This window comes from Perca flavescens, chromosome 10 (assembly GCF_004354835.1).
Source record: "Perca flavescens isolate YP-PL-M2 chromosome 10, PFLA_1.0, whole genome shotgun sequence".
Classification (NCBI taxonomy): domain Eukaryota; kingdom Metazoa; phylum Chordata; class Actinopteri; order Perciformes; family Percidae; genus Perca; species Perca flavescens.
Window position 1 is genome coordinate 11,613,625 of NC_041340.1, and position 12,435 is coordinate 11,626,059.

Sequence of the window (12,435 nt, forward strand, 5' to 3'; positions counted from 1 at the left end):
TCTTTCCTTGTTTAATTTTACTGTGACTTGTGTTTTTTATTCATACCACTCTCATTTAATTGTTTTCCAGCTGCCTGTAAGACATGACGAGACAGCACGCAGGAGCTTCAGCTAGAAACAACCAGATGTGGCATCGCGGGCAGAAGCTGTGAAGAGTTCAGCTCGGAGTTGGTCGAGAAGAAAAGAGGGTAAGATTAGATCCGTTTGGTTAATGTGAATATTTTTCAGGTGCATTCATAGGTGTGTTGTGGCCATAAATAAATATCACGCAGTACTGACCGTCTTTATTGATTGATTTTACAGCTGCTGGAAGCGAGACAGTGCTGGCTGCGGGTGAGGTGGACATTTGGAAGTGCGCCACCATAGACCTACAGGACAACGCACCACAGACGTCTGCAAAATGGACCGAATTCAGACCGAATGCTGCCGGTTACCTACAGCTCCGCTTTTTCTGAATGCGTTTGTGTTTTGTGTCAATAAAGCTCTATCTCTGAATAAACAGCACGTTCCTGGCAAATCATTTTAACTATGATAATCATGACATGAATATACAACATAGCATATATGAAATAAATATATATAATACATAAATAAATATATATATAATTTTAGTATAATAATAATAATGGCCCAGGTTGACCAATAACCTAACCCGTGACAGACCTGTCAACCAATCACGAGAGATTTTTCTTGTTTAAAAGTAGTGGTTTCATCCAATAGTGAGTGAGGAAATTCCAGCCAGGCCAGACGTTCTCTGGCCTGGCGCCTATTCATATTCTAATTAGATCCATTAGCACCTCCGCGGGGGCTCTCCATATACGTCATGATTCGTTTCCGACAATATGTGGCACAGACGAACGTGACGTTCGCAGCCTGTAAATTGTCGATAACTGCCGAAAATTAGGGGGATTTCCGGGCATTTACAGGCATTTACGGGGATGGAAATTCCACTTTTCATGCAGTGACAGTGGCTGCTTGTGCTTTTTCTTCAATCGTGTGTTGAACATGATCGAACATTGAATGCTGCCACGTCAGAGCGGCCAAAGCGTCAAAAAGCTTCCCCGTACTTTTTGACAAGCGTCCTCGACAGGGCGGCCAGAGCTTCTTTGCAGCTCAAGTCGGCGGCGGTGTGTAGAAGGAAGAGCTCCTGTAAGCTTTTATGTTGAAAATAATAATAATTAGTATTCCACTTGCCTCGCTGAAAAGGTAAAAAAAACACCGTTCAAAATGACAGAAATGTAAAGAAAATGTTTACATTATGCAAATTAGCAAAATCTCATTGTTGGCTTTTATTGCTTATGGCTTTTTTGGCATTGAGTTGTAAATGTGTTTCAAATTTCAAGTCAATCGGACTCATTATGAGGGGCATGGCCTTTCAAAGTTTTCACTTTTTCATCAGTTAATTTAAGCGTCACCATCAGACAGTTTGGGATCATATTTTATGAAAGCATCAAGTTATTTCCAGTTATAATTACATTTTTTTTATCTCTCTAGCATTCCAACTCACAGCAACTTGAGCAAGCATAATAAGGCATATAATGCTATATAGACCTCGCCAACATGCACCAATCAATATGACACTTAAGATCCTGGTTAATACTCAACCTCAGTGCACGTGCACCAATTTTGGTGAAATTCTAAACACGGGGTTTTGAGGTATATATTTGTGGCGCCCCCTATAGGTTGAGCTTAAAATGTTTTGATTGGCCCATCCCTCAAGACGGACTGAAGATACATTACAAAATATATGATGATTGGAAAAATTGCTAATGAGTTATGGCCAATTTCCTGCTATGCCCCGCCCTTTGCAAAAAAAAAGTTTGTTAATGGCAGCCATGTTTTTTGACCAATCTGGCTCATTTATATAGTAGAAATGTGTATCTCAATCCTGCAATGCTTTATAAAAAATGGTTTTGATAGCCTCAAAGTCCTAAAACAACATTACGTTTTTGACATTATGCAAATTAGAAACAAATCCATCATGGCAGACTTTTATGGTCCAGGAGGTTTTTTGGTAGAGCACATTAAGCTGGATATGTGTGAGAAATTTCAAGTCAATCGCACCTACGGTTTAAGGGGCGTGACCTTTCCAATATTGTGTTTTTGGCTGTTAGTTACAGTACCCCCATGTGGCTGATTGGAGTCAAATTTCTTGTGAAACATTTCCACATCATTTCCATTTATGGTGAAAAGTTTCATGTATTTAAACCTCTTATCTCTAGCGCACGTCAATTTAAGCCCCGACAAAAGACAACAAATTTGATAACAAACCGGCCCAAAATCAATAAGGGTCCACCCCTTCAGAGTTTGAACCCTAAATATAACAAGGACAAGTTATTAGTGCAGTGGCAGATTAATGATATTAAACACAAATTTAAAGCAATATTAGGTGTTATGCTGATAGAAGGATAACTCACTTTCTCAGCTTGTAAATTGCAAACACTCAACCTTTTCTCAAAAATGACAGTGGAAGATTTCTTACATTTTGCTTTCTTTTTTTATTAAAACTTTTATTATTGAAGATGTGGTCCATCTTCCAAGCATCATCAGAAATTTTCATTCTATTATTTCAACAAAGCAACATTAGCAAACACAACATAAGGATGTAGAGGCTTCCACAGCCACACAGATGTACTGGGGTCATTCTGAGACCTTAATATGGCTATGTCTTTTGTAATGGTGTGGATTTTGAGTACCGTTGCTCTCAGGGAGAAACCTTGTATCTCCCTATTTCATCATTTAAATTTAAAAAAAATAAATGTAGCTTAGCGCAAATTCTTTCAGGAAGACCTAACAAGTAATCAGTCCCTCCTAAGCGAATCAGCGCCGGAGGCGTTCACCTTCTGATAATCCAATCAGGATCGGGCAAGGATCCCATAGGCCAATCACAGCGTTACGTCACTGTTTTAAAAGCTGCTTCTCTCCCTGTGCTATCAGCTGTCATTTCAGGAAGACGTCGTCCCTCCTCCTCCCCTTCCGCCTCCCGTCCTAGGGGTTTCTCCGGCTGTCGCTCCGATGCCTTCTTGGTCTAGTTCCGGCTTTCTCCGCCACCACCGGTGTCTGGATTCCATCGGGGGGTTACATCTTGGTTCCCTACCCCTACATTAAATGTATTAATATATTAAATGTATTAATAACAATGGAGTTCAATCTCCAAAACATTGTACACTACATGCTGTTGTACATTAAACCTTTTGAATATCTGCAAACAAGTCTCTCCTGATTGAAATGCTTTTGGTCGCCCTTTTACTGTAGGTTTTAAAAAGTGCCGAGGTGATTTGGTTTGACTTTGAGAAAAATAGCTCCATAATATTTATTAATGTATTAATATATAATTTAATAATAATAATTTAATTTATGTCAACATTTCCTGAAAAGCAAAGATTTTGTACATACAAGGTTTTTGCCCTACAGCGACGGTATAATGTTTTTGTGTATCATAACTCCAGCCTTAAGTGTAAATTAACAATCCAACATCCTATCTTATTTAAAGTTAGAATTACCACACACTTTATCCATGCAATACATATTGAGATGGCTTCCTTACATATAAAGAGCTGAACTCCTTTTCTTGACAATCAGTGGATTTCACCCAAACAAAAAGAGTACTGTTTCTCTTTTTTCATCCCTCCAATTCCAGTGATCCAGTAGTTCAATGCCTCTGCATCACCATCCTTCAATAATATTTTTTTATTGTCAGAGAACAAAACAATCTGTTAATACATGTTATGTTACTTAACACGTATATATTTTAAATATTTGTTCTTGTATTCAATCCTATTATTATTTCATGTATATTCTGTATGTGTGCTGTGTCTCTGATATTTTGCTGCTGTAACAATGTAATTTCCCATTTTTGGGATCAATAAAAATCTATCTATCTATTTATCCATCCATCTATGTGCTTCATCTTTGCCGTGTACTAAGCTTACCTTCAGTTTCGTGAGAAAATAAGAATGGCAATCACAATCACGCAGAGAGCCAACAGTATCCCGAGGATGATGACAACTGGGTCCGATTCTTGTCCTGAAATTTAATTTAAAAAAGTCAGTAGACTCTTCTTCTTTTACTTTGAGTCAAAACCTCAAGATGTATTCAACTTCTACGTTTTTCAGGTTTTCAAGTCTAAATGTTGTGCACCTTTGAGGTTAATTTGAGAAGAGAACAATAGCAAGTTGTGAGATGATCCATGAATTTAAAAACTATGGTTTAATTTTGGTAGTTCTGGACATTTTTTCTATCAATTATGATACCATTGTACTTACCACAGTAATAGATCTCTGAACATCCCAACATCACTTAAGATTTAATGGGTCAAGAAACATTAGTGATCAGACCGTTTGTAAACATGCTGACAGTTTAACCAGATGAACTACCACTTTATTTGGAATTAAAACCAAAACTGAGTGCACCTGTAATGTTGCTAATAATTTTACATCACAGTACCATGTTTTCCCAATTGATAGAACTGTAACGGTCCGACAAGATATTTTAAAGGAACACGCCGACTTATTGGGAATTTAGCTTATTCACCGTAACCCCCAGAGTAAGACAAGTTGATACATACCCTTCTCATCTCCGTGCGTGCTGTAACGCTGTCTGACGGTTCCAGCATTAGCTTAGCCCAGCACAGATCCTGCAGGTAACTTGTTCCAACTAGCCTACTGCTCCCAATTGTGACAAAAGTGACAAAATAACGCCAACATGTTCCTATTTACATGTTGTGATTTTGTAGAGTCTGGCGTGTAAAAAAAAAACAACGTAACATGAGACACAGCCATCTTCTAACAGTAAACAAACCGGGAACTATATTCTCAGACAGGCTTGCTGCGAGCATATCACTCCGCCCAAGTACTATATTCTTCCACCTGAGAATATACTGTAGTTCCCAGTTTGTTTACAGTTAGAAGACGGCTGTGTCTCATGTTACGTTGTTTTTTGTACACGCTGTGACTCTATAAATCACAACATGCAAATAGGAACATGTTGGCGTTATTTTGTCACTTATTCCGAGCAGTAGGATTACTGGAACCAGTTACCTGCATGTTCTGTGCTGGCCTGATGCCGCTGGAGCTGTCAGACAGCCTTACAGCACGCACAGAGATGAGAAGGGTATGTATCGACTTGTCTAACTCCGGGGGTTACGGTGAATAAGCTAAATTCCCAATAAGTCGGCGTGTTCCTTTAAATGACTAAATTACTTGAAAATTATTGGAACAACAATTTTCAAAAAATTATATATAAAAAATGTCATTATTAATATAACTGTAAAAACATACTTGTCTCTGATTTGGTTTCTTCACCAAACAGGATCTCTCCACACGTGACCACAGCACAGTAGTCTGGACACTGATCTATGTTTCTTTCGTTCTTGGAGAGAAGTGAACACTGGAGAGTCACTGAGTCGCCCGGCTGGACTGACTCAATTTCCGGGCTTTGTTTCACGTAGACAGATTTCTGCAGAATTGTATGATCTGTGTGATTCACAAAAAGGGGGTTCATTATTGGATTGTTTGGTATCGACAAAGCAGCAAACAAGGTCACTGAAAGGAACATACTTTACCATTCACAGCCAAAAATGTGGTGTTAATAAATTCCATTTGGTATGCCGATCCTGCTTGACACAAGTATGTTGCTTCATCTTCTTTGCTTACATTTCTGATGTTCAGAACATGCTGACCATTCACAGTTGTTACTGTGAATCTTGAGTTGGTAAATGGTTCTTTAAGTGTTATTTTTTCAAAAGTTCCTGCTGCAACTGTTTGGACCATATGTCCAAACTTCAGCTTATACCAGTAAAACAGCCCGGCTTCAATCCCAGAGACTGAACATGTCAGAGACATACTATCTTCAAGTTCAACCATAGTCAAAGGGATCTGATGAGGAACCTCTGAAGTTTGAATCTAAAGAAAAGAGACAATTAAACACAAATATAACCTACAATACAAATACATATACAAAAAAGGAAAATGAGAAAGTACATAAATACAATACAAAAATAGTATTTTTGTCATATTTTAACACATTGTTATTAACAAACTTTTTGATAGTAGTACTCATTTTAAAGTAGAAAACTAAAGTTCCACTTACACAATGTACTAAGAAGAATCAAAGCAGCCAGTCTTCCGATCATTGTGGTACAGAGCTCTTCTCTTGCACAACTGATGTCTTCCCACTCAAATGGAAGATTTAGTCAGAAGGTGATAAAGATCTACAAAGTGGAAATCTTACTGATTGGCTGAAACATATAAAATGCACTTCCTGTCAAATTTGTAGTGAATCTAATATGTACAGTTTGTTGTTTTACACAGATAGACTAGCTAATAAAGCAACATAAGCAGGGGTGCACCGAATCCAGGAATATTGGGCTTTTTGACGGTGTTTGGTTTCTGCCGAACCTTCAAATTTTTTTCCACCGCAACCGAACCCTACGCTTGCACTATGTGCCCTATGCTGGTCAACGTAATGACGCCGCCGTTGATCACGGGAAGGTGTTTACGTAGGTGGACCATTCAATGCAGTAGGCTGTGAGATAGTGAAAATGGAACAGAAGTGTTATTTGGCAGTACTTTCAGTCAAAAGAAGTCGAGCTACATGTTGACTGAAAACTGTATTATATCTGAGTGTATATAGTAAAACAATCATACATAAATATAGATAAAACTGTATATTAAAGCTATGTTTTAGTTTCTCTATGATTTTGTGATGCTAATAGCAAACGGAAAATAGCCTGGAGTTGTAGACACTAGAGACGTCTGCTTGTATTCATATTGTATTATATATGTACAACACTAATTTTATTACAGAGTAGTAGTATCATAGCAGAGGCAGCACTGGGATGAATTAAAAATTTAAGACAGGATATTTATAGTACTCATAATTATTTCAACTGATTACGTTAAACAATAATTTGATGGATGATGCATATTTTTCATGTTGAGGTTTTGTTTTGAGTGTGTTTTTTAGTCAAACCAATGTGATGGGGTTTAGAGAGCTCAGGGTAAAAATAAGCACAAAGCCGCCTGGAAGAATCAATGGTGTGTATCCAGCCACCGGGCTGGTGTATCAGGGCTAAAGAACAAAGACAAAAACATTGAAGACCATTAAATACAAATAGTTTGTCTAAACATCTGGATGACCTAATATGTTTTTATACATTTTACAACATTTTTACAGCAGTACTCGTCTTACAAGTACACTTACAAAATGTACTTAGATAAATCAAAGCAGCCAGTCCTCCCATTGTGACACAGAGCCCTTCTCCTGCACAATGTGTGATGTCTTCACACCCAAATGAAGGATGTAGTCACAAGGTAATCGTACTGTGGCCTTGAAGTGCAAACCACGGCAGCAAATCCTACAACTTATAAATCCTATAAAGGGTTAGGAAATGTCACAACGCAACAGCAAATCCCACAACACAACAGCATTTCGCCGCAGACCCATTTGTAAATTAAAGGCAATGGAACCAATCAGGACAAGGATCAGTGTCCAGTATTTACCTACCCTTTCCATTTCAGTCTTACTGATGCTGTCGTGTTGTGGCGAAATGCTATTGCATTGTTCAGATTTGCTGCTGTGGTTTGCACTTCAGGACCACAGTATGATCAAAGTTTACAAAGTAGAAGTCATATTGATTGGCTCAAATGCAGACATAGCGCATTGCCCTAAATTTACCAAAACCATGATCATAATATACTGAATCAGACACAGTTTTAAAAAAACAATTAGCAATATTGATGAAGCTATATTCAAAAATACCTTTTCTGTTTTATTTATTTTTAAAAATGTATAAAATTAACATCTACTAAATGGACCTTTATTGAGATGGCTTTCTTATCCTCAGGGAACAAAAGACTTGTAGTTGCAACCAGGACATCAGTAAGGCCTGGTGCAGTATTGGGCAGTGATGGGTTACTTAGTAATGGAGCTTTTTATGTTGTAAGTACATTTTAATTTCAGAATGTTTGCAAAATAATGTATTATAAAACATGTTTCGGGGCCAACTACTCTGTCTTTCTAGTCTCACAGCACTTTATAAAGGCAATTTGTATTGGAAACAACAAGCAAGGCCATGGCATGCAACAGCACTGACAGACAAAAGTTGTGGCGGGACATTTCTCTACATTTGACCAACCACTGAGGCTGTTTACTCAGAAGAGATCTGCCTCTGCGTATCAACAGGATATGTAGTGAGGTTAGAGGTGCAAGAAGGGAAGCGCTACAAGAGGAAGCTTTAGTTTAACCAGTATTGATAGGTGATGGCGACCACAGGGTCATCTCCACCCTGGCCTCTTGCATTGTCACATTCTTGCTTTTCAGTCTCGGTACTGAACTGCAACTCCAGTTCATCTGTTGAATGTTTCACCAAAAATACTTTTCGGACATGAGTGACATTACTTCCTTAATGTCAGTCGCTGATCATGCCCCGAAAACCATCTGGGTGTTCACTTCCACCATGGGCAGTCTCTCTCAGACTCTCTCAGCTTGTTCTGCAGCACCCGCTGTTTGTGATGGAGGGGGCCCATGTTGCCCACAGAATGGAATTGAATACTGAGCCCAGGATTTGTAGTTCCGGTTCAGCTTGTAATTGGTCCTGCAGCTTGGGGGACTGTGACGGCCCGCTCTGACACATCGAGGCCCTGAATAAACACAAAACACATCTTGTTCTGGTTTTCTTTGTAATGGTAGGGTGTGGCACGATGTCTTACTATAATTTTGATCCATTTTCAAATTGCAGACACACAAAACAAATAAATAAGACAAAACAAAACTCACAAACAAGTACGCTGCACCTGATCCAAAATTGGAGTCGGTATTGGTCAGTTGTCAATCTTTACTGGCTATGTCCCCTCATCAAATTCAACTCCTAAACATCTATTTTCCTGTGTAACTAAACTAAACACGCCCCGAAATTCCCCTGTCTTCTTCTTCAACTGTCTACAGGGAATTTTGAAAATAATCTTCTTAATCAAATCTGCTCTTCATCTCATTTACAGATATTTCCCCATATATCAAGTATACCTGGTTGTTTTCATTTTACCTGCCTTTTCGTATCTTACCCCACCAATGCACTTTTTTTTCCAAAAAAGTATAGGTTCGCTACATGCACTGGGCATCACACTGCTAAGAAAAAGTAAACAAGACATTTGAGTCCACCACACAGTGATAATGTATTGATACTGTTTCCTGCTCCCTGCAGGCACATTGTGTGCCTCTGAGAACGTATATATCAGTTACCTTTGCTTTGTGTTCTTTAAACTGCATGTTGGAAATTATGAAAGTCATTCTAGGAAGACACATCATATATTTCGGTGTCTTCGTGGCATGAATAATTTATGTAGAGTAAGAGATCAGGATTTTACAGCAATAGAGTAAAAAAGATTTTCTGCACTTTTTTATAAAGCTCTGGATTAAAATGTAATGTGTTGCACTCCCCTGTCTCTCAACAGCAACCAGCAAACAAAAAAACCTGCACGGAAAACACACGCTCACGCTCACTGGCAGTGCTCGACTAAAATACTGTACCACTGACCAGGTGTGGGTTTGTGCAACCCGCCTGCACAATGAAACTATTACTATTGCACACGCTTTGCTGTCTTCAAACCCCCCTCCTAAGACTAAAATGGTGAGAATGACAGGAAGAAAAAGGGCTTTTGAAATCACACCTTGTTTTGGCAGCCCAACCACAACCAAGCTGAACTTTCCACGCATCATTTGTTTGTCAGTGGCGATTGTTAATGTGTGTCTGTACACAACTATTCAAAATAAAATAAAGGGCAGCATCCAAACGTATTTATCGTTAGTATTTAAATTATATTTTACAGTTTCAATCCCTGTGTTCATCCCCTGCATATTTAACTGCACAGTACTTTTCATGTAGTGATAGATACAAGATCAACAATACAATACAGTATCAACAGACGCCTATGCAATGTTTTAATCTTTTGATGAGTTTGAGGTAGTGTACTGGATTGCATTCAGTTGTGAGGTGTCCCTATTACTTCCTCCCCCCCCAAGAACACACATGAATGTTAGGTGAATCTGAAACTAAATTGCACATAGTGTCAACATAGCGGACAGTTTAACAGCCCTGCTGTACTCTTCCTGCTGATATGATTCACAACTGATGACTGACAGAGTGGGCGAGGACATCACTCATGATGTGGACCCTCTCGTTTTGTCCTGGGTTATTTAAAATGGCTCTCTTTCAATGTGACAATCTCTGTCTTTTATTTAATTCACACAAATGAATCTGATAAATTTAAATTAAATTTATCTCAGTGGTGGTGACAACCCGTTGGGTTTTAAATTGTCATAAGAAACATAGTATTTATAATTAGGTTATATGAGTTAATGAACAAAAAAGGTTTGTAAATCTATTCTGCTGTTAAACGAGTCATGTAGTTTTCACCAGCAGATGGCAGTGATGTGAAGTACCGTCCAGTACTTTAAAGGTGCCCTGCCACACAAAACTGTTTTTCCTTGTATTTTTTGAAATATGTTAGGTCCATATGTGTTTGTGTTATGTGGTGAATGTGAAAATGAACTGCTACCTCCTGTGTCAGCTCTAGTCACTGAAAAGAAATAAGCAGAGAAAGCAGGCCAATTACAAAAGCTGGTCAGTCTGACATCATGTTGCCTGAGCTTATTACTATTTATGATCTCGTCCAGTTGCGCTTGGTAAAGGATGCTAACAGCCAGACTCTCATTGGCTAGCTGTTAGCCAATCAGATTCAAAAAGCTTAGCTTGTTGAATATTAATGAGAACTGGCAGAAATTGAGCTGAGTCTTCCTGCAGGCTGTCTATACCAAACTAGAATGGCTTGAAACAAGGTAACCAAGGCATTTTTTCCACAAAAAATGTTACAGAGTCCATGGTAGAACTTCAGATATCACCACAAAGTAATGAAATACACGTGGCAGGGCACCTTTAAAGGCTCAATATACAGACACGTGACAATGTGAAAGACCACAAAAAACAGACAAGGGCAGGTTAATGGTATTACATGTAAATTAATGGAACTACTGACTTTCTGGTTTAGCATTGAATTTTAACCATTGATAGCACCACCACAGTAACATTTAATGAGTGTGTCATACGTGATGAGTCCTTCTCATGCATAAATTATAATTCTCTCAGAAACTGTGTCTTGTAACAGTGGGCTGCACACATACCTAGATAAGTGGAATTACTTGAATTTTGCTGAATGGAAGACTACTACCAGGCAATTGTCATGATCGCAGTGAGCAGAAGGTTTATGGTGTCACTGCTTTGATAAATGTGTGAGTGAAAAAGGTGTAGAAAACTTTAACTGACTTCCTACATGGTGCCTTAGCTATACAGTCTACACTTGGCTATTAACAATCTCGACCGGCATTGGAAACTTAATTGGAAACAACACAACCAGCTGGTACTGCCATTCACATTTCATGTGGTACATGTGGTATCTCTGTTTGCCGCTGTAGCCCCGATGAAGAGGTGCACATCAGATGTACAGACAAAGCTATGACTCCTTAATGCAGGACCATAAATCAAGCTTAAGTCTTCACTATTTTATATTTAGTGTCATCCATGTAGCATGGTAAAAACAGATGAAGCTTGCATGCTGTCGTAGCCATTTTTGTAAAAATAGCCACAATATTCTCCAACTTCAACCAAGTGTTTTAGTTATCTTCCTTCAACCATACCTTAAAGCTATAGTAGTTTTCTGCGCACGAAAGTCCAGACCAGACCAGACGACACTATTACCTAAACATAGCCATACAGAGAAATAAAGAGAGTTTTGTGGAGCCGATAGTCTTAAAGGTGCTCTAAGTGATGTGACGCGTTTTTTAAGCTACAACATTATTCATTACATACAGCAAACATCTCCTCACTATCCGCTAGCTGCCTGTCCCCTGAACACACTGTAAAAAACGCGGTCTCTGTAGACAGCCCAGGTTCCACAAATGGCAACATAAACAAACTGTGCCAACCTGCACCACGAACCATAACAAACAGTGTTCCAGCCAATTACCAACAAGAAGGAGCACTTATGCAGAGTCCCATTGTCCCATCCCATTGACACCCCTTTACTAATAAAATCTCATATTTTGAAACTGCCGCTGAAAACTGGCGAATCTCAACAAAGCTGGAAGCTTACGTAAGCATCCCAAGACCTGTACCTTTGTCATGCCCATGGATGTATTAAGAGAACGGTCACGCCCCAACATTTACATAGGCTACACAACTGACCCGAGATCAGGTAGTCTTCTGAATCTAGGTCGCACAGATCTCTGCTATTCCATTACAAAATTCACTTCTGAAACTTTTTTATGTGAGAAATCAATTATGTAAAGCTCAAATATGGGCCGTTTTACGAAAATTGATGGCTAATTGCAAATTTTGTTCGACTGTGTGTCGGAGCTCAGCAGCCGGGGCTGCCTGGGTTG